The following is a 21762-nucleotide window of genomic DNA, read 5'->3' on the forward strand; positions in this document are numbered from 1 at the left end:
GGGAACGAAACCGTCCAATTAGCTATTTTGAGCTTATTTCACTAAATTAGCAATTTTTATTAATATCCGTTAGTTTTGTAAAAATCGCTAATAATTCCGATTCAAGCTGATATCGTATTATTTCCGTTAACTAGCCGAGTTTATTTTATTTTCACTCATTAAATTTATTTATTATTAATTCCGTTTTATTACCGAAACTTTTACTAAAAACCGGTTTTTATTAACTCGAGACGGTTTTAAAAACGAACGAAATTACTTAACGATGAAGTAACGTACGTATAATTAATAGCAGGCAAGCAAGCTCGTCATTTATTATTAATATTATTACTAACTACCCGTCCCCACCCCCTTCTTTTCCCCTTCCCTTTCTGCGTAATTCAATAGCAACAACATCAGTCCGTCTTTTTCCGATCATTCAAACCTCAGATCCCGCCTCCATTCTCAACCAAATTCCGTAATTTTTGTACCATTCTCTTCCCCTTTCCTTCCTCCTCCTTTTAAGGTAAGAAAGTCTCCTTTTTGTAGTGGTTTCGTCTTTCGCCGTCTTATAAAAGTGTCGTCTTTTAGCTTCTTTATTCCGTTTTCTTGCCCTTTTATGAAGGATTCGAAGACCCGGGGTGAGGCTCGTGCCTTGTGGACCATTTATTCGTAGAATAAGGGGCGTTTAAGGTAACACGATTTTACCGATCCTATTATTATTAATATTGTTTGGGGTTGTATGTATATGTGCAATTATTTGTCAATAGATGATAATATTGATTTATTGTGGTGGTTTAATATTATGCGTACTAGTAATTTTATGTTCTCTACTCTTAATTTTGTTACTCTGTGAGATGGGTTTGAGTCATGTATTATCAACGGAATTTATGATAATAAGAAACAGGAGGATGAAGTTTGGTTAATGGGTTGGAGATGGTATATTGGTGAAACTGGTATAGGCAACGTAGTTTGGTAAGTTTGGTAAAGTGTGGTTTATGAATTTGGCAATGGTAAGCCATTAATGTTGGGGTTAAGCATATTTTGACAACTAGTGGTTGATCATCTAGCTACATACCGTGTAATTGAATTTGGAATTCGTGAGTTATATAAGTTTAACAACTCATGGATAGGTGTACTACATGAATTACGTCAATTAAGGTTTAGTATTTGTTAGATGATTTGAATGCATGACGAAAAGCACTATATTTGGGAGTACAAGAGGTTAAGGATTTGGAAAGTATACCTATAGCTTGTTAATAGCTGTTGGGTTAATTAAGAATTGAGGAATGGAGTACGAGAAAAGTTTGGTAACTGATTAATCTTGACTTTATGGTCATGCTAGTTGGTAATTACACGTAGACTCGTATGGTCATAATTTGGGGAAATTTTCATAATTGAATGTTCATGTGGTGTTGGTTTGAGACGGTTTTATACAAGTTTTATTTATCCATTTTGAGAAAAGTTGGTACCTTTGGATTCATGGTGAAGTGGGTGATTATGTTGGGTAATTTAATTGGGTGAATACTATCATTTTAATGCTTAAAATTTCGTCTTAAGACGGTCACAAATGAGCTTCTTTAATAGTGAAAATGGGTTTTGTCGAGCAGTTTTAGCGGGCTGTTTTGACGGGTTTCTTTATGTTAAATTGAACCAACCTCTTTGCTAACGTCTCAAGTACATGTACATGTTGGGTTTGGGTCTTTTGTTTGGGTGATATCCGTCGTGGTTTGGCCTAGGAAACCGTCCTAAGACGGCTGGACAGTAGGGATTGGCCTAGCTATGGCCTGGCCGTGGCCTGGCTGTGGCCTGGCCGTGGCCTAGCTGTGGCCTGGCCGTGGCCTAGCTGTGGCCTGGCCGTGGCCTAGCCGTGGCCTGGGCAGTGGCCTGGCCATGGCCTAGGCAGTGGCCTGGCTAAGTCGCGAGTTTGGGCCGTATCTATAAATTGTTTTGACGCTAGTTTGGTTTATTTAAAATATAATTAAATTAATTTCCGTCTCATATTTTATATAACGATAATTCGTTAATATCGTCCTTTCACATAATTATTTTAGGTGACTCATATGGGGTTGAAGATGAAGAGTAATTTTGGGGTTTTAGAAGCTTTCTCAAGTTTTTACTTGTCTCTTTGCTAGCGTAAGGTAACTATTCCGAGTTACTCGACGAATTAATGTCACACTCAATCATCTCCACATATCAGTATACACCGTCTCAACTATACAACAAACTAATTAACATCCATAAGGATCCCTATATATAATTATACACCGTCTCAATTATAAAACAGACTAACCAGCATTCGAAATAAACATATTTTACAAGTAATATTGAGTAACCTATCATTGTTACCTTTTTCCGATTGAACTAATCATTTATGACTAACAAATCTTATACAAGACCGTCTATCTTAGCATCTACAATCGTCTTATAATAAATAAAGCTGAAAGTATAAATTGCGTTTGTAAAAATACATGACGAAAATGAATTTTACTTACAACGGATTGACGAGAACGACGAGAGGAGCGCTATGGAACAAAAATAGTTGAAAACGGATGACAAACGGAACACCAGGACGGATTATAGACAAAAGTTGAAGAAGGAACAAACAGAAGGAAAAAGAAGGACGAAGAAAAGGAAAAGAAGAAAAGAGACGTGGGAAAAAGAGACAGCAGCCTGCTAGCCTGCTATTTATTATACGTATCTTTCTTCATCGTTAAGTAATTTCGCTCGTTTTTAAAACCGTCTCGAGTTAATAAAATCGGTTTTAGTAAAAGTTTCAGTAATAAAACGGAATCAATAATAAATAAATTTAATGAGTGAAAATAAAATAACCTCAGCCAGCTAACGGAAATAATAGGAATTCGATTCGAATCGGAGTTATTAACGATTTTTACTAAATTAGCGGAGTTTAACGAAATTTGATAATTTAGCAAAATAACTCAAAATAGCTAATTGGATGACTTTTCCTAAATCCGTTTTGAATCCACTAAGGGCCGACTTTCATAAAGGACTCGTAAAAGGATCGGAAATTATTAAATAAATAAACTCGAACTAACTTCAATAAACTCGAACTAACTTTAAATAAACTTATTAATGATTATTAAAATTAACGTATCGAATTATGATGAAATTAATTAATTAGCTAAGCATATATATATAAATCGTTAAATGATGTAATTAAATTCAAAATAGCAATTAAAAGAATTTTATCCAACTTAATAAAATATGGGGTGTTACAATCACCCCATCTTTTAAAAAGTTTCGTCCTCGAAACTTGAAAGTATAAATGAAAGGTTATAAAAATAAAACTGGAATGGGAATCGGTAACCAAAACATTTAAAAGGTCACTTATCGTAAGAATCAAAATTCTTTCAAGAACTTCAACTAAAATTTTCCGACAGAACCAGACTCTCATCAGAGGAACGGAAGTGTTCTCGTTGCGCATTCAAGAACATCACATTCCAAATCCAAGATAAGGTCAAAGGCAAATCATTTGTATAAATCAAAAATCAAAATACTTTCAAAAAAACATTAATGAAGAGTTTTCAAAAGTATAAGTCTCATTCATGGAACGAAATTGCTCTTGTCGTGCACACAAGAACGCTAACTTTCCAAGTCAAAGACAAATTTAAAACAAAAATCACTCGCCGACAAGCATAGAAGAAGCTATTAAACGTCTCTAATAACGTCCGATCAACGTTAAAATCCAAAGAAAGGTAATCCACTCAAATTTTCTTTTGCATAAGCCAAAATGGAAATAAAGGTTTCACTTTTAAACTCAAAAGGAATTAAATTCCTAAAAATATGATATTAAACTTTGACAAAGGAATCATAAATAGATCAAAGTTAACAGAAATTGGATAAAATTTAAAGAAATCTCGGGTTTAGCAATTAAAATCATGATAAATAAATTTACACTCAAGGAATGATGGGGAACTAAATCAAATTTTCATTTTCGAACATTTTAAAATAGGTAAGATTTTGTAAAGATAATATAAATTTTTAACAATGAACCAAAAATGATAGCTTGAAACGTTCAGAAATTGTACGAAAAGGAAAGAACTTAGATATCATAAATGCAAAGTACGTTAAGAGAGTTCAAACTTAACTAATCAAAAGAACTATGATGAACTTCCTAGGGATAAGAATTGAAGTCAAATTTACAAGGATGTAAAAGATAAGAGTTTTACCAAAGATCAAAATTAAAGGAGGAGCATGATGAAGCGAGGGAGAGAGGTATGAACGGTAACGCTTATGGTCAAAGAAAAAGGGAAATTAGACAACAAGGAAACGCCAGATACTCAAATCTCAAACAACAATGTCATCACTCCACTAAGGAAACAAAGGGTAATAACCAGTCGAAAATGATAGGAAATTTAAAAAGGGATATATGAACATGTCAAGATGTGAGACTAAAAGAGTCGAATCATAAAGATAACTAGTTAACAACCAGTAAGAGATATTAGAATTAGGGAGGTATTCAAGACAAGGAAATAACGAGTAAACTTTTATACTTAAGAATCAAATCCAACCAAGGTATGAACGAAAGGGAGGAAAATGATTAATGGTACGAAAGAGGATTTTAAAGCTTAATCCATACGCTTCCTAAAACTTAAGGTTCTCTCTAAAGGTCACGCCTATTAGCGTATTGTACCTTCATAACAAAATGACCAAATCCCAAAACAAGGGTCAAGGTAAAATAAACGCTCGCTTAAGGGGTGATAAATCGGTTAGATACTTCTTCCACCTATCTTATCACATATTAGGATTTCCCTAAAGCAAATCTACCACTCAAGTATAAAAGCATCTCTGTATCTCAAGCACTTGACACAACCTCAATGTTTTAAAAACTAAAGAATGAATTGACAAAGACTTCTCAACAAAGTTCTCAAGAAACAACTAACACCAAATCACATTCCCAATCTATACGGGATTGTTAACATCTAAAAATGGGTTTTCTTCCAAATTCATATTCTAAACTTATCTCATGTTTACTCCTAAGGTGACGACGCTCAACCTACTAAGCTTTCAAATCCCAAACATAAACAACAAAGCCAAGTTCTATAACTTTAATTACATAGGCAACTCATTCCTAACACAAAGAATCCACCAATCGATTATACTCACTTTGTCAAGGAACTAGGTATAAGAATCACTAAGTATGTCTCATCACATTACCTAAGTCTTTCTAACATCACGACTTCTCAAAACCAGGGTTAAGGGTCAGACACAAACAATCTCCTCAAAAGTCGAATTTTCATTTCTCACAAGAAAAAGTACTATCTAATGGCGTTAAGGGAGGATAAGCAAAGAACAAAGGACAAGTTAGGAGTACAAGCGTAGCTTTTAAAGTAAAACAGAAGGGAGTTTAGAAGGAGGATAAGCACCAAGAGATTAAGAATAAGGCGAGATACAAAAAGAACGAGAAACATCTTCAAGGAAGTAGAAGCATTCTTCAAAGGTTGAACAAATCTTCAATCCTCAGCAATAGGCACTAAATCTTGATCTTCTTAAAATATAAGTGTCCTTTCAATGGAACGGAGATACTCTTGGCGATCACTCAAGAACATCAATATTCCAATTCAAAGACATAAAAATACATTTTTACACCAACAAATGATAAAACTAATTATCAGACGTCTCCAATAACAAGCTTTAACACTAATTGACGTTAAAACCAGTGAAAAACATTAAAATATTTTCAAAACCTTTAGTTCAATTTTTTTTTTTTTTTTTTTTTATAATAAGGGTAATAACTCCATTAGCTATAGATAAGCTTACGGTCATTGATCCAAGAACGCAACAATTATTAAATGACAATCAACAAACAGGTTAGTACCTAACAAAGAGCAAACACAAAGAGACTACAACATAAGGTCCTAAGTCTACCCATCTTACCCATCTCTCAAGTTTATTATTTTAAGGTCAAGTTATTTATATTGGGGTGCACAAACGTGCGTCGGGAGTAAATATGCTCTGATACCAACTGTGACACCCTCATTTATTGCGGAAAAGTAAACACGTAATTCTAGCATAAAACTGCATGGATATGTTTGTAATAGGTTCATTTGGGTAAAAACCTGTAATTTTTAAAACCTGAACCTGTTATAAAGATATCCAAATGGGAAGGTGTCAAACATGCAAGGTCCAAAATAAATCTCATGAGTGAAACATCGCTAAAGTCGCGAAACAAAGTTATACAACCCAAATATGAGAAAGGGAGACATATGTCCCTAAAATGTATGTGACATAAAAAGTGTTTAAGGGTCACAATAAAATAAAACCAATCTAGGTTCCAAGGTTACTTTGCTCGCTAGCTCGTCCATGTAACCCATATATGCATCACCTACCTGTCGATCGCATTTTATACAAATACGAAAGCCACAGTCAGTGGGGAGTAACTCCGAGTTCTCCCAGCCACGAAATGTCATAATTAATATAACATGTAAACATAAGAATATGAATATGAATAACACATAGCCTTAGCATATAGATGCTAGACAATCGTACTTATCATGTGAACAACAATATAACAACACATAGTCCTAGCATGTGAATACTAGACCGACTCATACTACACTATCATGTGAATCACATAACATCCAGGAATCCAAACTCTATCAACCATAGCCGGCTTGCATCTCACCTTCTATGATTCATAGAATCATCAAACAAGAAAGGGCAATATATCTAGAGACAGGCATAAGTTCCTAGTACAGTCAGTAGTCACTTTGTAACTCGAGTCTATACCACGAGGTAGGGAAGCTAGTATTTTGGCTCAGAGGTTAATATGAATAAAACATGGCCAAGATACGACTCAACCCTAATCCTAGACTGCGCAGACCTAGCGAAATGCGGATAAAACCACCGCACCCAAGACTCATGATAAAACCACATGAGTACCCTAAGGAGTCCACCAAAGGGTTGGCTAGTACTTAAGCTGACCATCTCCTCACAAAATAGGCGAGAAGGTCATGCCCCAACTTGGATATAAACCCACCAAGCCAGGAACACAAAGGCTATTAAGCTGTGAACATACACTCGTCAAAGACTATAATGACCTATCTATGATGAAGACCGAAATACTCACCTAGGACCTAAATAAAACCAATCTAGGTCCCAGCTTGAATACTTTAGCCCACACCACACAAGACAAGTAGGACACTCAATTAACCATAAGAGAGGCAAAGAGTCCAAAATTGCACACTCATATGATCATACACACCCTAGTATATGAAAGGTTACGCAAGAGCATATTCAGCTGACAATCCAACAAAATCTCCAATATCAATAATAATCCAAATTCCAGCTAACCGTTAATCTCATAATTCATGAGAACAAGTTAAAATGGCAACAAGACAAGAAGACTGAAGTATAAGGCAACCAATTCATCCAACAACCAACATGTGAAATGATAGTCACAAATATTAAGGCATCAACGTAAAACCTCCAATAACCAATCTCACCTCAAAGACAAACCCCCGACTCGAGTCCCGCGACGGGTCATCGGTCAAATCGAGGCTGACCGGTTTAAACCTAGTTTGAGAATGCTTAATTGCTTTCACATCGATTTTACCAAAACCGATGTTAGAACTGTTGATACTAATATTCTATTACACTGCTTTTTAAAAGTAACCGACATAAATAAATAAAAATGCAATCAATTGACATCGGTTTTTGAAAGAATCGATGTTATTTACGAACATTTACATCGTTTCAACTAAAAGCGATGTTATTGTGGCGATGTCAATAGGACTAATTGTACTAGTGATGTTGCTATTGTTGCTTAAAGTGTTGCGACAAAATGCAACATTTGTGTCAAAACGTTGCATTTATAACAATACAATGCAACACTTCTCTTAAAGTGATGCCCTATATCAATAAAAGCAACATTTTTGAATAAAGTGTTGCATGATTAACTAAAATGCAACATAAAAAACAAAGTGTTGCAGATGAAATGTTGCATTGCATCAATTTTTGTAGTAGTGATTATTATTGATCTTGAAGTAAATATTCCATTAGTTCGATCTCTTCACAAGATATCGAAACAAATATATCCTTTTTATTCTTTTTCATTTCCGCTCAATACGCATCAAGTGGTATCAGAGCCTCGGCTCTTGATTTCCTTAAATTTAGACAGTCCTAGGCGTGTCAAAGCCAAGTTATTTGTTGAATTTTCGATTGAAATTGGAGTTCAAGGGATAAACTCAAGCGATGCCGTTTGAGGGTTAATTGGTTTTGATTACTATCTCTAGAGAGAGTTCTAGATACAAAAAAAAAAAAAAATGCAATCAACATTGGAAGGCACAAGAATCGGGACGATTCTTTTTGAAGAAGGAGAGAATGATGCGTATGGCGTAGCGACTATTTAATAACTATGAATCATAAAATCAAGTCGGAATTAGAGTTAATTAAGTAGCTTATTATTTCTATTTTCTAGTTAATAAAGACTTATCGAGCTTCGAAATATGGGACGAGTTCGATTGGCCATAATATATAAGCAAGGAGCATTCGATCAAGTTCGTCAATATGAGACGTCGATATGCAAGATCGATGGGCAAGCTCGAAGGCCTTGTTCGATGTTGTTGTTGGAACAGGTGCACGGATCAGCAAGGATGCGTCGAAGGATTTGTTCGATGCACCTAAGAATCCTAAGCCTTCTAATTATTATTTGTAGTTTCCAATAAGAGCATTAATTGTAGCATTTGATTTTCGCCTAGGAGCCCATGGTTAGGCTTGTGAATCGGCCTATTTATAGTCCGATTTCTCTCATTTGTAATGATCCATGAATCCAACAATTTGAGAATTAGAAAAAAACTTGTGAGTTTCACAAAACTCATTTTCTTGAATAGAGAACAAACATGGTTCGTTTTAAGATGCGTTCTTAATCGAATTCCCGAGTTATAATCAATAGGCCTTGATTATAGTTCACCATTGTTCAAGTTATAGGTCTAACTGTTGGGAAATGTGTCCTCAACAATAGTGCGATCACATGATTTAAATATCATTATTAAATCTCATTTTAAAGAATACAATTGGGAAGTAATTTTGTTATCACAAATCAACAACATATATCGGTAATGATTGGTGACTAGAGTTTGACATTACTCGTCTGTGACGGTGGTGATCAGTTGACCCCCTAGGTCATACCTAAAGGGCAATACTCTTAATTGATTATTTAATTAATCGTATAACGTTACGAGTTAATTAAATTATTTGAAAATTGACGGACGATTTTGGAAGTAAAATTTACGTATCAAATTGAAATGTGATTAAATGAGATACGGTCTGAGTAATTGAATTATATCATTACTCGGATGAAATTATTGTTTAAGGAAACAATTAAATTTGAATGAATTATTATAAATGCGATTTATAAACGATAAAATATTTTGGTACAAGTAATTATGAATTACTAAGTCGATTTTGTATATGACGTATTTTTACTAATACGTTGATTTTTAATATGTTAAAAATACATAACAAATTTATGTCACATATGACATGTGACATATTGACAATTGACAAAAATAATATGGAATCCATATTAACAAATGGACCGAAATTACAAGAAGAGGGTTAAGCTAATTAATTGTTTAATTAGTAGCTAAACATAATGATTGTTTTGCTTTAGTAGCCATGCATGCCTATGGTGCATTGTGAAGACAAATGAGCCCATGCATTGGCTCCTTTCCACCTCCTCTTGGCCGGATTTTTAGAGAAGAAAAATCACTTGATTTTTCCTCTTATATTTTAAATATACACTATAATGTTATGGGTGTATTATTCATTCACTTGTTCATCCAAAATGAGTATTCTAGAGAGATAAAAAGCTCTCTACTTCTTCCTCCATAAAACCGAAATATATATGTGTTTTATAAATATTTTGGTTCAATTTTCTACCTAGATTAATATTATACTAGCTCAAAATAATATTAATTAGATTAAGAGAAAGCCTTGGGTATAAAGCTTAGGGAGAGATCTTATACTTAGATCTTGTTCATCCATAAGGAAAGCTCAAGAACAAAAGAAAAAGGAGATTTCTTTTGTGCCCAATAAAACCGAAACATCAATGTAAGGATGTGATTTATCTTCTATTTATATTTTGTTTGCATGCATAAAATCCGTTTTAATTTTATGACAAATTAATTAGACATATATGAGTATGTTAGTATGTATATGAATCTACATTTCCTTCACTAACCCTAGCAAATATCCCATTGTTTTCACGATTATTATTGATGTCTAAGCAAATATCCCATTAGTTCGATCTCTTCACAAGATATCGAAACAAATATCATTTTTATTCTTTTTCGTTTCTGCTCAATATGCATCAAGTGGTATCAGAGCCTCGGCTCTTGATTTTCGTAAATCTAGACGCTCCTAGGCGTGTTAAAGCCAAGTTATTTGTTGAATTTTCGATTGCGATTGGAGTTCAAGGGTTAAACTCAAGCGAGGTTGTTTGAGGGTTAATCGGTTTTGATTACTATCTCTAGAGAGAGTTCTAGATACAACAACAACAAAAAAAAATGGTGTCTTAAAAAAAAAAAAAAAAAAAATCCAAACAACATTGGAATGCATAAGAATCGGAACGATTCTTTTTGAAGAAGGAGAGAATGATGCGTATGGCGTAGCTGTTGGAATATGTGTCCTCGGACAATAATGCGATCACAACCGTTGATCATGATGATCACATGTTTAAGTCTAATTATAAAGAATACAATTGGGAAGTAATATTTTACAGTCAACTGGTCCACACATATCGGTAATGATTGGCTGACTAGAGTTTGGCATTATTGTCGTGAGACGGTGGTGACCAGTTGATCCCCTTAGGTCATACCTAAAGGGTAACACTCTTAATTGATCATTTAATTGATCGTTTGACGGTACGGGTCAATTAAATTTCTTAAAAATTGACGGACGATTTTGGAAGATAAATTTACGTATCTCATTGTAATATGATTAAATAAGATACGGTCTGAGTAATCGAATTGTTTCATTACTTGGATGAAATTATTGTTTAAGGAAACAATTGAAATTGAATGAATATTATAAATACAAGTTATTGTGATTTATAAATTGGCAAAATATTTTGGTACAAGCAATTATGAATTGCTAAGTCGATTTTTGTATATGACGTATTTTTATTAATACGTTGATTTTTAATATGTTAAAAATACATAACAAATTTATGTAACATATGACATGTGACATAAGACAAATTGACATTTTGACAAAGATAATATGGAGTCCATATTATCTATGTATACCGAAATTAAAGGGGTATTAGGATGAAATTGTGTTGATTATGTTAGTGGTGAGCATAATCATTTCCCTAATAAACTAGCCATGCAACCTTGTGGTCATTGTGAAGACAAACTCATGCATGCATTGGCTCTCTATTCTCCCCCTCTTCCACCCGGTTTTTTGAGAAGAAAAACACTTTGTTTTTCTTCTTATTTTACCTAACATACACTACAAAATAATTAGTGTATTAGCTCATTATTCATTCATCTAAAATTTGAGTTTTAGAAAGATAAAAACTCTTCCTTCTCTTCCTTCTCTCTAACCGAAATAATAGAGAGTTTCATAATATTTTTGGGTCAAATTTTATGCTAAATTAATATTATTCTAGTATTGATAATATTAATTTAATTAAGAGTTTACCTTGGGTATTTTACTTTGGGAGGGATCCTACACTTGGATCCTAGTTCATCCATTAAGGAGAGCACAAGAACAAGAGAGAAGGAGATCTCTCTTGTGCCCATATAAACCGAAATACCAATGTAAGATAAAGATTTCTTCTTTAAATTGTTTATAGTTTGCATGCATAAGATCACCAATTAATTTTATGATTAAATTAACATAAAACATATATGAATATGTTAGTAAAGTGATCTAGATTTCTAACAAGCGGTATCAAGAGCCTTGGTTGTTTGCATGCAAATCGGTTAAAATTTTTTCCGAGTTATACGATTAACATAAAAAAGTTGTAAATTTGTGTTATTATGATATATCATGAAATAAATTTATGCATGTTAAGTTTCTGGTCCTAAAATTTTGTTAGGATATTTTGGTTAATTTTATGGATTTTTATTGTTCATATTATACAATAATGACATTAAAATATGATTTTATGAATAAAATGTCATTTTCGGACTAAAATTAGCTAAACTTTGAATTTTACAGTGATTTTTGGATATGTTATCACATGTTTTATTTTGAGATGACCTGTAAATTTTCATAATTTGTGGACTTCTTATGCTCGAAAAATGGATTTTTCATTATTAAAATCGGATTTAGATGAAAAATAGGTTAATATGAGATAAATTTCGAATCTGGTCATAAAAATTTAGTATGTTGTCACATACAATTTTACAAGATGTGTGTAAAATAATAGGCTATATTGAAGTCTTTATGCATGATTTATGATTTTTTGAAGAAAAATAGCATAAATAGTGACTTAATTAGTGAAATATTAATAAAACATACTCCATGACTAAGGAAAAATGTCACATGTTGCATTTTATTATCTTTTTCAGATATAAAATTGAAAAGTTGATGAATATAATTTTTCTCATGTTTTTATGATTATTTGTTTTGTTAAAACCGATAAACCACAACATTGTTTTTTCCCGGATAAATTTCGAAATTTTTAACCTAGGTTTTTGAACATTATGAGTGTCATGGTATTTTTTCAGAATGTTCATGAGTTTAAATTTCAAATTTCAAATTTATTTGAATTTTTGTGATTTATTTGAAATTTATAGCATTTTTTTGTAATTTTAAGTCCATTAATGAACAAATTTTAGAAATATGAGTTAATTATGGTCAAATAATTAGTGAAGACTAAATTTTGAGTCCTAAGAGGTTAGGGTAATTAACTTATGCATAAATATGAATTTATGTAATTTTTGTGATTATAAAACGTTGAATCACGCAAATCCATAAAAACCAAGTAATATACGATATTGGCTACTTAAAGGCGATTTTGCATAAAATTGGGCATGTTCATACATATTGTAATGCTGCATTTTATTTATGATTGTCATAATTTTATTTTATGTAATTTTTAAATTATGTAATTTTACTTAGTATGGCCTTAGTTTTTAATTGGTATTACCCGAAATGTATGGGAATATCGATTCGGTTGTAATTTATTGTGATCTCGTATCACCGTTTTGTAATTTAATAGATTTATTTTATTTTAGTTACAAATGCATAATAGGAAATTATGTAATTTTATTTATTTCGGAGTTCCCAAGACGGATTACTTCAAGATGGCGATACATAAAGACGGTGTTACCTCGAGATGCGTGCCACAACCGAAGTTCAAGGGACCAATGGAGTTGGTTTCCGAATATGTAATAGTTAAATAGTTTTTCTATTTTAGGAAGGACATACTAGGATTTATTTTTACGCTTTGTATTTTATTTATATGTCGCATGCATCGCTAAATCGTCATAACTAAAACATGCATCGTCTTTTATCGAGTTTATCGACCGTGTCAATTACAATTATCGTAGTTCACCGCTTTAGTTCACTTAAAACGTGATAGATAATAAATTGACATGACCTCTCGCTAAAACAATCAATTGAGACATAGCATTACCAAATAGTAGAAACCATGAAAACCTATTTCGCGAGGGAGTGCACTCGGCTACCCCGGGGTACAAACCTTGTTACGTAGGGGAACTGGGTGATAAATGTCTATCCACCGAATTTATGTTGATGAATGTTTCATCGGCTACCCCGTGCCCAAATTAATGTAAATTTGGATCATGGACACATTTATTCGAAATTTGGATTGAACTCAACAAAAGTTTTTTGATAAGGGTTTCATCGGCTACCCCGTTCCCTTGTCGGATGTGTTTTGGGCTATAGATAAACATTAGAGTACTTTTATCGACCAAGATTTCTAAAAGTAGAATCGATTAAAAGGTTAATCCACCAAGTTATATTGATAAGGGTTTCATCGGCTACCCCGTGCCTAAGTTGATATGAATTTGGGTCTTGGAATCATTTATCTAGTTGGGTAGAGGTCACTAGAAAAATGCAATAAAACTTGTTTTAAATTATTTTTACGAGTATTATTATTAAAACGACATATGTTTTATTCCTTATATCTTTTGTTTTGTAGACCACTTCTTTTTCTCATAACAAATGGCTACACCAAACCCTAACGCCACGCCTCTCGCTAATTCATCATGGCTCCGATCCTTCATGGATCGATGTAAACTTGAAAAGAATGGGTCAAATTTCTCCGATTGGGATGCCCAACTCAAATTAGCCGCCCAAGGTGACGACAAGCTTCGTTACCTCACCGAGGCCTCTCCACCCGAACCTAATCCTAGGTCGACCGCCGCCACAAGGGAAGCATATGAGGCTTACCATAAGGAGTCCGCCGCAATGAAAAACGTGTTGATATTTGCGATGGAGGCGGATCTCCAAAGGATAGCCTTTAAGATGGGCACCGCAAATGAGATTTACTCCAAGCTTGTGACAATGTTTTCACAAACTCCGCGGATCGTCCAATATGAGTTGGCCGCGGCATTCTTTGATCTCGACTTCAAAGAGAGCCAAAAGGTTAGCCCTCATGTGCTCAAACTTATGGAGCTAGTCGAGACCTTGAAGATTCAAAAGGTTGAAATCCCCAAAGAACTCATTGTAGATAGGATTCTACACTCCTTATCCAAAGTCAAGGCGTATGTTCAATTCCGGGTGAATTTTAACATGCAAGACAAGGATGTGTCTCTTGAAGAGTTGCACAAGCTACTTGTGCAAGCCGAAAGAGACATGGGGTTAAATATGAACCCACCCAAGGATGTGCTTAACATTAGCACCAAAAGCAAGGGAAAGTTCAAAAAGAATGGGAGGAAGGGTAAGAAGCAAACTCCCACTTTCACCAAAGCTAGGACTTATGAAGCTAGCACTTCAAAAATCAAGAAGGGTCCTCTTGATAAATGCCATTATTGTAATGGTGTTGGACATTGGAAAAGAAATTGTTCCAAATACCTTGGTGATATTAAGGCTGGAAAAATCACTCCAGTAGGTAAATGACTATCCTTTGTTTTATGTTTCTAATTCAACTATGGTATTGTGATACAAAGTTGTGATAATGTATCTCCCTTTTTATTGTAAATAGGGCCTCCACCAAGCAAAGACAAAGGAAAAGAAAACCAAGCTTGAGAAACCATCAAGAAGCTAGGAATAGCTTTCATGGAGCTTCGCTTTTTATTGTCTTATTTTAATTATGTTTTGGATTTTGGAACCTTTAAGTTTCCGTGTTCGACATTGAAAGGTATTTTGGATAATTGGTTGTATTTCGGATAATGGTGGCTTGGTTTGCAACCCAAGTCACCCGTTTTATCATTTTATCCTTGTTCTAAAATTCGTATTTAAATGCTTGCTCTTAGAAACATATGATTATTCACTTAAAGTGATCTAATAGACAACTATAATGACGGGATTCATTATATGTCCACATGCTTAAGGCTTGTGTATGATCCTTTATAACGTAATTTTGAGTTTATGAACTCTCTTAAAGGAATGTCAATCACCAAGTACAATTACAAAATCTAGAACTATTAGTCAACCTATGAGATAGACCTCCTTATACTTCAAATCATTATTTGTGTCCCATAAGCTATCTTTGAATCTCTAGTGTATTTATTCTAAAGATAGAGTGGGAGAAAATAAGGACACAACACCAAGATAAATCTATATACTTGTGTATACGAGATCTACGCAAGAAAGAATGATTTGAATAAAGGTATATCTATTTATATAGTATACCCAATAGATAAGATCTATGGTCTCGAATCAAGCTACATGACAAAAGAGACCAAGTGAAGTAATCAAAGGAATATTTTCTCAAGATAACTACACGAGGAGACCAAAAGAAAGTTTTGGAAGAAAAATGACTAATATAAAGTCTTAACGAGAGTTTTGACTAGTTTATGATAAATTTTGACCAATAGTTTCAACTTTACTTAAGCGCCTAAATGAATCAAAGTAACATCCTAGTAATAAACAATATTTATGACTAGAGGTTGCAAGGATAGATATACCGATATCCTCAATAGCTAAGTTAAGTATTAACCAAACATATGTCATTACTTAACCACATCATAGAAATGAAATGGTTAAACCTCCTTCCGAAAAGGGTATTTTGAAGGACGTGTATTAGATATTATTTATATTTAAATAATGACATTGCTACGCATCATTATGATATGAATGAGTTAGAGATTAAAATCTCTTTCCGTAAGGTTTAGATGAGACCACTTCAAAATGAGTATTTTTAAAGGATATGATGGGAACATATATGGTTTTATCTCAATAACTTAGCAAAGCAATAAATTTCAATTCTTGAAATATCTCAATTGAGTAGTCAATTGCGAATCAAGTGGGAGTTAGAAATTATCATGTGAAGACATGGAATTTAGTGGGAGCAATCATCTTGTAAAAGTTTATAACTCATCACTCATTAAAGAATGACGAGCTAATACCTTCCTTCACAAAGGAGTATTGGAGTTTTCAATTCTGGATGAAAATGGACTATGATGAATCCAATCACATCATGAGATGTTGGATAAGTATTGAGACATACACATCGAATCAACGAGAAACGTAGGTTATTCATGTAAATGAAAACGGAATTGCCATTAGCAGTCATGGTCGTTCCTTGAACCTAAGAATGGTTGATCTCATGATTATTAGTTACTAATGTTTCCGCCATTAGAATAATCATGTCCATGTCCAATTATGATTCATGTGCATAAAAGCATGATGAATCGTTGGCAAGCCATACAAGAAACGTCATGAATTCTCGAGGAGAATTTGATGAGCGATTTCAGTGTTTGAATAGAAGACTCTGTTGTGTGCCAAGAGGTTGCACATATTGCAGTTCGAACACATGTAAGGATTTATGAAAATCCTAAGCTCTCAAGCTAAAAGGAGAAATAGCAAGTTTGGAAAGATACTTAGTTGAATAAGAGGTTACTCAAAACTAATCTTTCCTAAAATGCTAGGACTTGTGAGAAGTGCTAGGCAAATCATCTTGACAAATTGTTGCAAGACTCTACAAAACATATACCGAGTGCATTGTGTGTGGATGGAGTACTTGAACAGTACAAGTTATATCATTCACCACAAATTCGTTTGTTATGTGATAATCGACAAGGAAGTTCTTTCAAGATAAAGAACTGAAACCGAGGTTGTGAACCTAGATTTGTACTTGGTAAGGTTCATGCTATGAGAAGATAACATGAACGTAAAGGAAAATGCGATTATAAGAAGTTTGAACACATGGACACATGATATGTTAAACTTCCATTGCAATCAACAAGTGTTTATACACTTACGATATGCATCACAAGGTTGTAATATGGTATTGACTACCTGAGTGTGATGTCGTCATTTGTCGTTTGAGTTATTATTAACTCACCTTATACTTTGCTATGTCCAAACGGGTTGTAGAGACAACTGAACCCCGTTAAAGTGAACACGGATTAGCATTGTATATGCCCATAGTTACTTACATGAGGTGACGTCTCGAAGTGACTAGAGTGTGATGCGATTGATGGCAAGTTCAAGTGCCATAGAGTCATGTGAGATGACTAGTCGATCACATAGGCAGACTGTTAGGAACATTTTGTCGGGCCTTATGACCGCTTATAGAGTTCTGGCAAATTTATATAGCCTGGTCGTGGCGAGAGCTACTATAGTATTCTAATGAGTCGATTCTTTTGACTAAAGACTATTCGCCTAAGATGGCACGATTTGATTAACTTTGATTTGTGTTACTACGACCTTCGTAAATGGGGTCAAATGGGCATATTTTGGGTTATGATGGCTGTGGCTAGTCGAAGGGAATGAGTGCGATAGGAATTGTCCATCCCTAGTCAGGGTTATAACAATATCTCAGGGTCACTCGAGGAGTAATGAACTAGAAATGCGTGGCCACGCTCGGAATATGTCCATAGTGGATAAATCCGGTCAATCAGTTATTCTCCAGATCGAGTAAACCACTCTCGATATGATCACTTGCAAGTACGACCCGAAAGACACCTTGCATTGAGTGGGAGATAGTAATAGGACAAGATAAATGGTGACGCACACTTCTCGAGGACAAGTGGGAGATCGTTGGAATATGTGTCCTCCGACAATAATGCGATCACAATTGTTGATCATGATGATCACATGTTTAAGTCTCATTATAAAGAATACAATTGGGAAGTAATATTTTACAGTCAACTGGTCCACACATATCGGTAATGATTGGCTGACTAGAGTTTGACATTACTGTCGTGAGACGGTGGTGACCAGTTGATCCCCTTAGGTCATACCTAAAGGGTAACACTCTTAATTGATCATTTAATTGATCGTATGACGATACGGGTCAATTAAATTTCTTAAAAATTGACGGACGATTTTGGAAGTAAAATTTACGTATCTCATTGTAATATGATTAAATAAGATACGGTCTGAGTAATCGAATTGTTTCATTACTTGGATGAAATTATTGTTTAAGGAAACAATTGAAATTGAATGAATTATTATAAATACAAGTTATTGTGATTTATAAATTGGTAAAATATTTTGGTACAAGCAATTATGAATTGCTAAGTCGATTTTTGTATATGACGTATTTTTATTAATACGTTGATTTTTAATATGTTAAAAATACATAACAAATTTATGTAACATATGACATATGACATAAGACAAATTGACATTTTGACAAAGATAATATGGAGTCCATATTATCTATGTATACCAAAATTAAAGGGGTATTAAGATGAAATTGTGTTGATTATGTTAGTGGTGAACATAATCATTTCCCTAATAAACTAGCCATGCAACCTAGTGGTCATTGTGAAGACAAACTCATGCATGCATTGACTCTCTTTTCTTCCCCTCTTCCACCCGGTTTTTTGAGAAGAAAAACACTTTGTTTTTCTTCTTATTTTACCTAACATACACTACAAAATAATTAGTGTATTAGCTCATTATTCATTCATCTAAAATTTGAGTTTTAGAAAGATAAAAACTCTTCCTTCTCTTCCTTCTCTCTAACCGAAATAATAGAGAGTTTCATAATATTTTTGGGTTAATTTTTATGCTAAATTAATATTATTCTAGTATTCATAATATTAATTTAATTAAGAGTTTACCTTAGGTATTTTACTTTGGGTGGGATCCTACACTTGGATCCTAGTTCATCCATTAAGGAGAGCACAAGAACAAGAAAGAAGGAGATCTCTCTTGTGCCCATATAAACCGAAATACCAATGTAAGATAAAGATTTCTTCTTTAAATTGTTTATAGTTTGCATGCATAAGATCACCAATTAATTTTATGATTAAATTAACATAAAACATATATGAATATGTTAGTAAAGAGATCTAGATTTCTAACAGTAGCGACTATTTAATAACTATGCATCATAAAATCAAGTCGGAATTAGAGTTAATTAAGTAGCTTATGATTTCTATTTTCTAGTTAATAAAGACTTATCGAGCTTCGAAATATGGGACGAGTTCGATTGGCCATAATATATAAGCAAGGAGCATTCGATCAAGTTCGTCGATATGAGATGTCGATATGTAAGATCGATGGGCAAGCTCGAAGGCCTTGTTCGATGTTGTTGTTGGAACAGGTGCACGGATCAGCAATGATGTGTCGAAGGATTTGTTCAATGCACCTAAGAATCCTAAGCCTTCTAATTATTATTTGTAGTTTTCAATAAGAGCATTAATTGTAGCATTTGATTTTCGCCTTGGAGCCCATGGTTAGGCCTGTGAATCGGTCTATTTATAGTCCGATTTCTCTCATTTGTAATGATCCATGAATCCAACAATTTGAGCATTAGAAAAAAACTTGTGAGTTTCACAAAACTCATTTTCTTGAATAGAGAACAAACATGGTTCGTTTTAAGTTTCATTCTTAATCGAATTCCCGAGTTATAATCAATAGGTCTTGATTATAGTTCACCATTGTTCAAGTTATAGGTCTAACCCTAACAAATATCCCATTATTTTCAAGATTATTATTGATTTTGAAGCAAATATCACAAGATAGCAAAACAAATATCCTTTTTATTCTTTTTCGTTTCTGCTCATTATGCATCAAGTGGTATCAGAGCCTCGGCTCTTGATTTCCTTAAATCTAGCCGCTCTTAGGCGTGTCAAAGCCAAGTTATTTGTTGAATTTTCGATTGTGATTGGAGTTCAAGGGTTAAACTCAAGCGAGGTCATTTGAGGGTTAATCGGTTCTGATTGCTATCTCTAGAGAGAGTTCTAGATACCAAAAAAAAAAATTGGAGTCTTTAAAAAAAAAAAAATCAATCAACATTGGAAGGCACAAGAATCGGGACGATTCTTTTTGAAGAAGGAGAGAATGATGCGTATGGTGTAGCGACTATTTAATAACTACGCATCGTAAAATCAAGTCGGAATTAGAGTTAAGTAAGTACCTTATTATTTCTATTTTCTAGTTAATAAAGACTTATCGTGCTTCAAAATATGGGACGAGTTCGATTGGCCATAATATCTAAGCAAGGAGCATTCGATCAAGTTCGTCGATTTGAGACGTCGATATGCAAGATCGATAGGCAAGCTCGAAGGCCTTGTTCGATGTTGTTGTTGGAACAAGTGCACGGATCAGCAAGGATGTGTCGAAGGCTTTGTTCGATGCACCTAAGAATCCTAAGCCTTCTAATTATTATTTGTAATTTCCAATAAGAGCATTAATTGTAGCATTTAATTTTTGCCTTGGAGCCCAAGGTTACGCTTGTTAATCGGCCTATTTATAGTCTGATTTATATCATTTTTAATGATCCATGAATCCAACAATTTGAGAATTAGAAAAAAACTTATGAGTTTCACAAAACTCATTTTCTTGCATAGAGAACAAACATGGTTCGTTTTAAGATGCGTTCTTAATCGAATTCCCGAGTTATAATCAATAGGTCTTGATTATAGTTCACCATTGTTCTAGTTATAGGTCTAACCCTAGCAAATAAACCATTGGTTTCAATATTATTATTGATCTTGAAGCAAATATCCCATTAGATCACTTCACAAGTTATCGAAACAAATATCCTTTTTATTCTTTTTCGTTTCTGCTCAATACGCATCAAGTGGTATCAGAGCCTCGGCTCTTGATTTCCTTAAATCTAGACGCTCCTAGGCGTGTCAAAGCCAAGTTATTTGTTGAATTTTCGATTGCGATTGGAGTTCAAGGGATAAACTCAAGCGAGGTTGTTTGAGGGTTAATAGGTTTTGATTACTATCTCTAGAAAGAGATCTAGATACCAAAAAGAAAATAATTGGAGTCTTCAAAAAAAAAAAAGAAAAAAAATTCAATCAACATCGGAAGGCAAAAGAATTGGGACGATTCTGTTTTAAGAAGGAGAGAATGATGCGTGTGGTGTAGCGACTATTTAATAACTACGCATCATAAAATCAAGTCGGAATTAGAGTTAATTAAGTAGCTTATTATTTCTATTTTCTAGTTAATAAAGACTTATCGAGCTTCGAAATTTGGGACGAGTTCGATTGGCCATAATATCTAAGCAAGGAGCATTCGATCATGTTCGTCGATCTGAGACATCAATATGCAAGATCGATGAGCAAGCTCGAAGGCCTTGTTCGATGTTGTTGTTGGAACAGGTGCACGGATCAAAAAGGATGTGTCGAAGGATTTGTTCGATGCACCTAAGAATCCTACGCCTTCTAATTATTATTTGTAGTTTCCAATAAGAGCATTAATTGTAGCATT

At 33.9% G+C, this 21762-nt stretch overlaps 1 long non-coding RNA gene across 1 annotated transcript in view; it reads left to right on the plus strand.

The window, feature by feature from the left end:
• Positions 1 to 352: 352 nt before the first annotated feature.
• LOC141629766 (uncharacterized) overlaps positions 353 to 21762 on the plus strand; it is a 129748-nt gene continuing 108338 nt past the window's right edge. Inside the window, exons 1-3 of the long non-coding RNA XR_012537349.1 lie at positions 353 to 502; positions 602 to 669; positions 2031 to 2117. This is a non-coding gene — a long non-coding RNA (uncharacterized LOC141629766). The remainder of the gene's footprint in view (positions 503 to 601; positions 670 to 2030; positions 2118 to 21762) is intronic.

This window comes from Silene latifolia, chromosome 2 (assembly GCF_048544455.1).
Source record: "Silene latifolia isolate original U9 population chromosome 2, ASM4854445v1, whole genome shotgun sequence".
In the NCBI taxonomy this organism is placed as follows: domain Eukaryota; kingdom Viridiplantae; phylum Streptophyta; class Magnoliopsida; order Caryophyllales; family Caryophyllaceae; genus Silene; species Silene latifolia.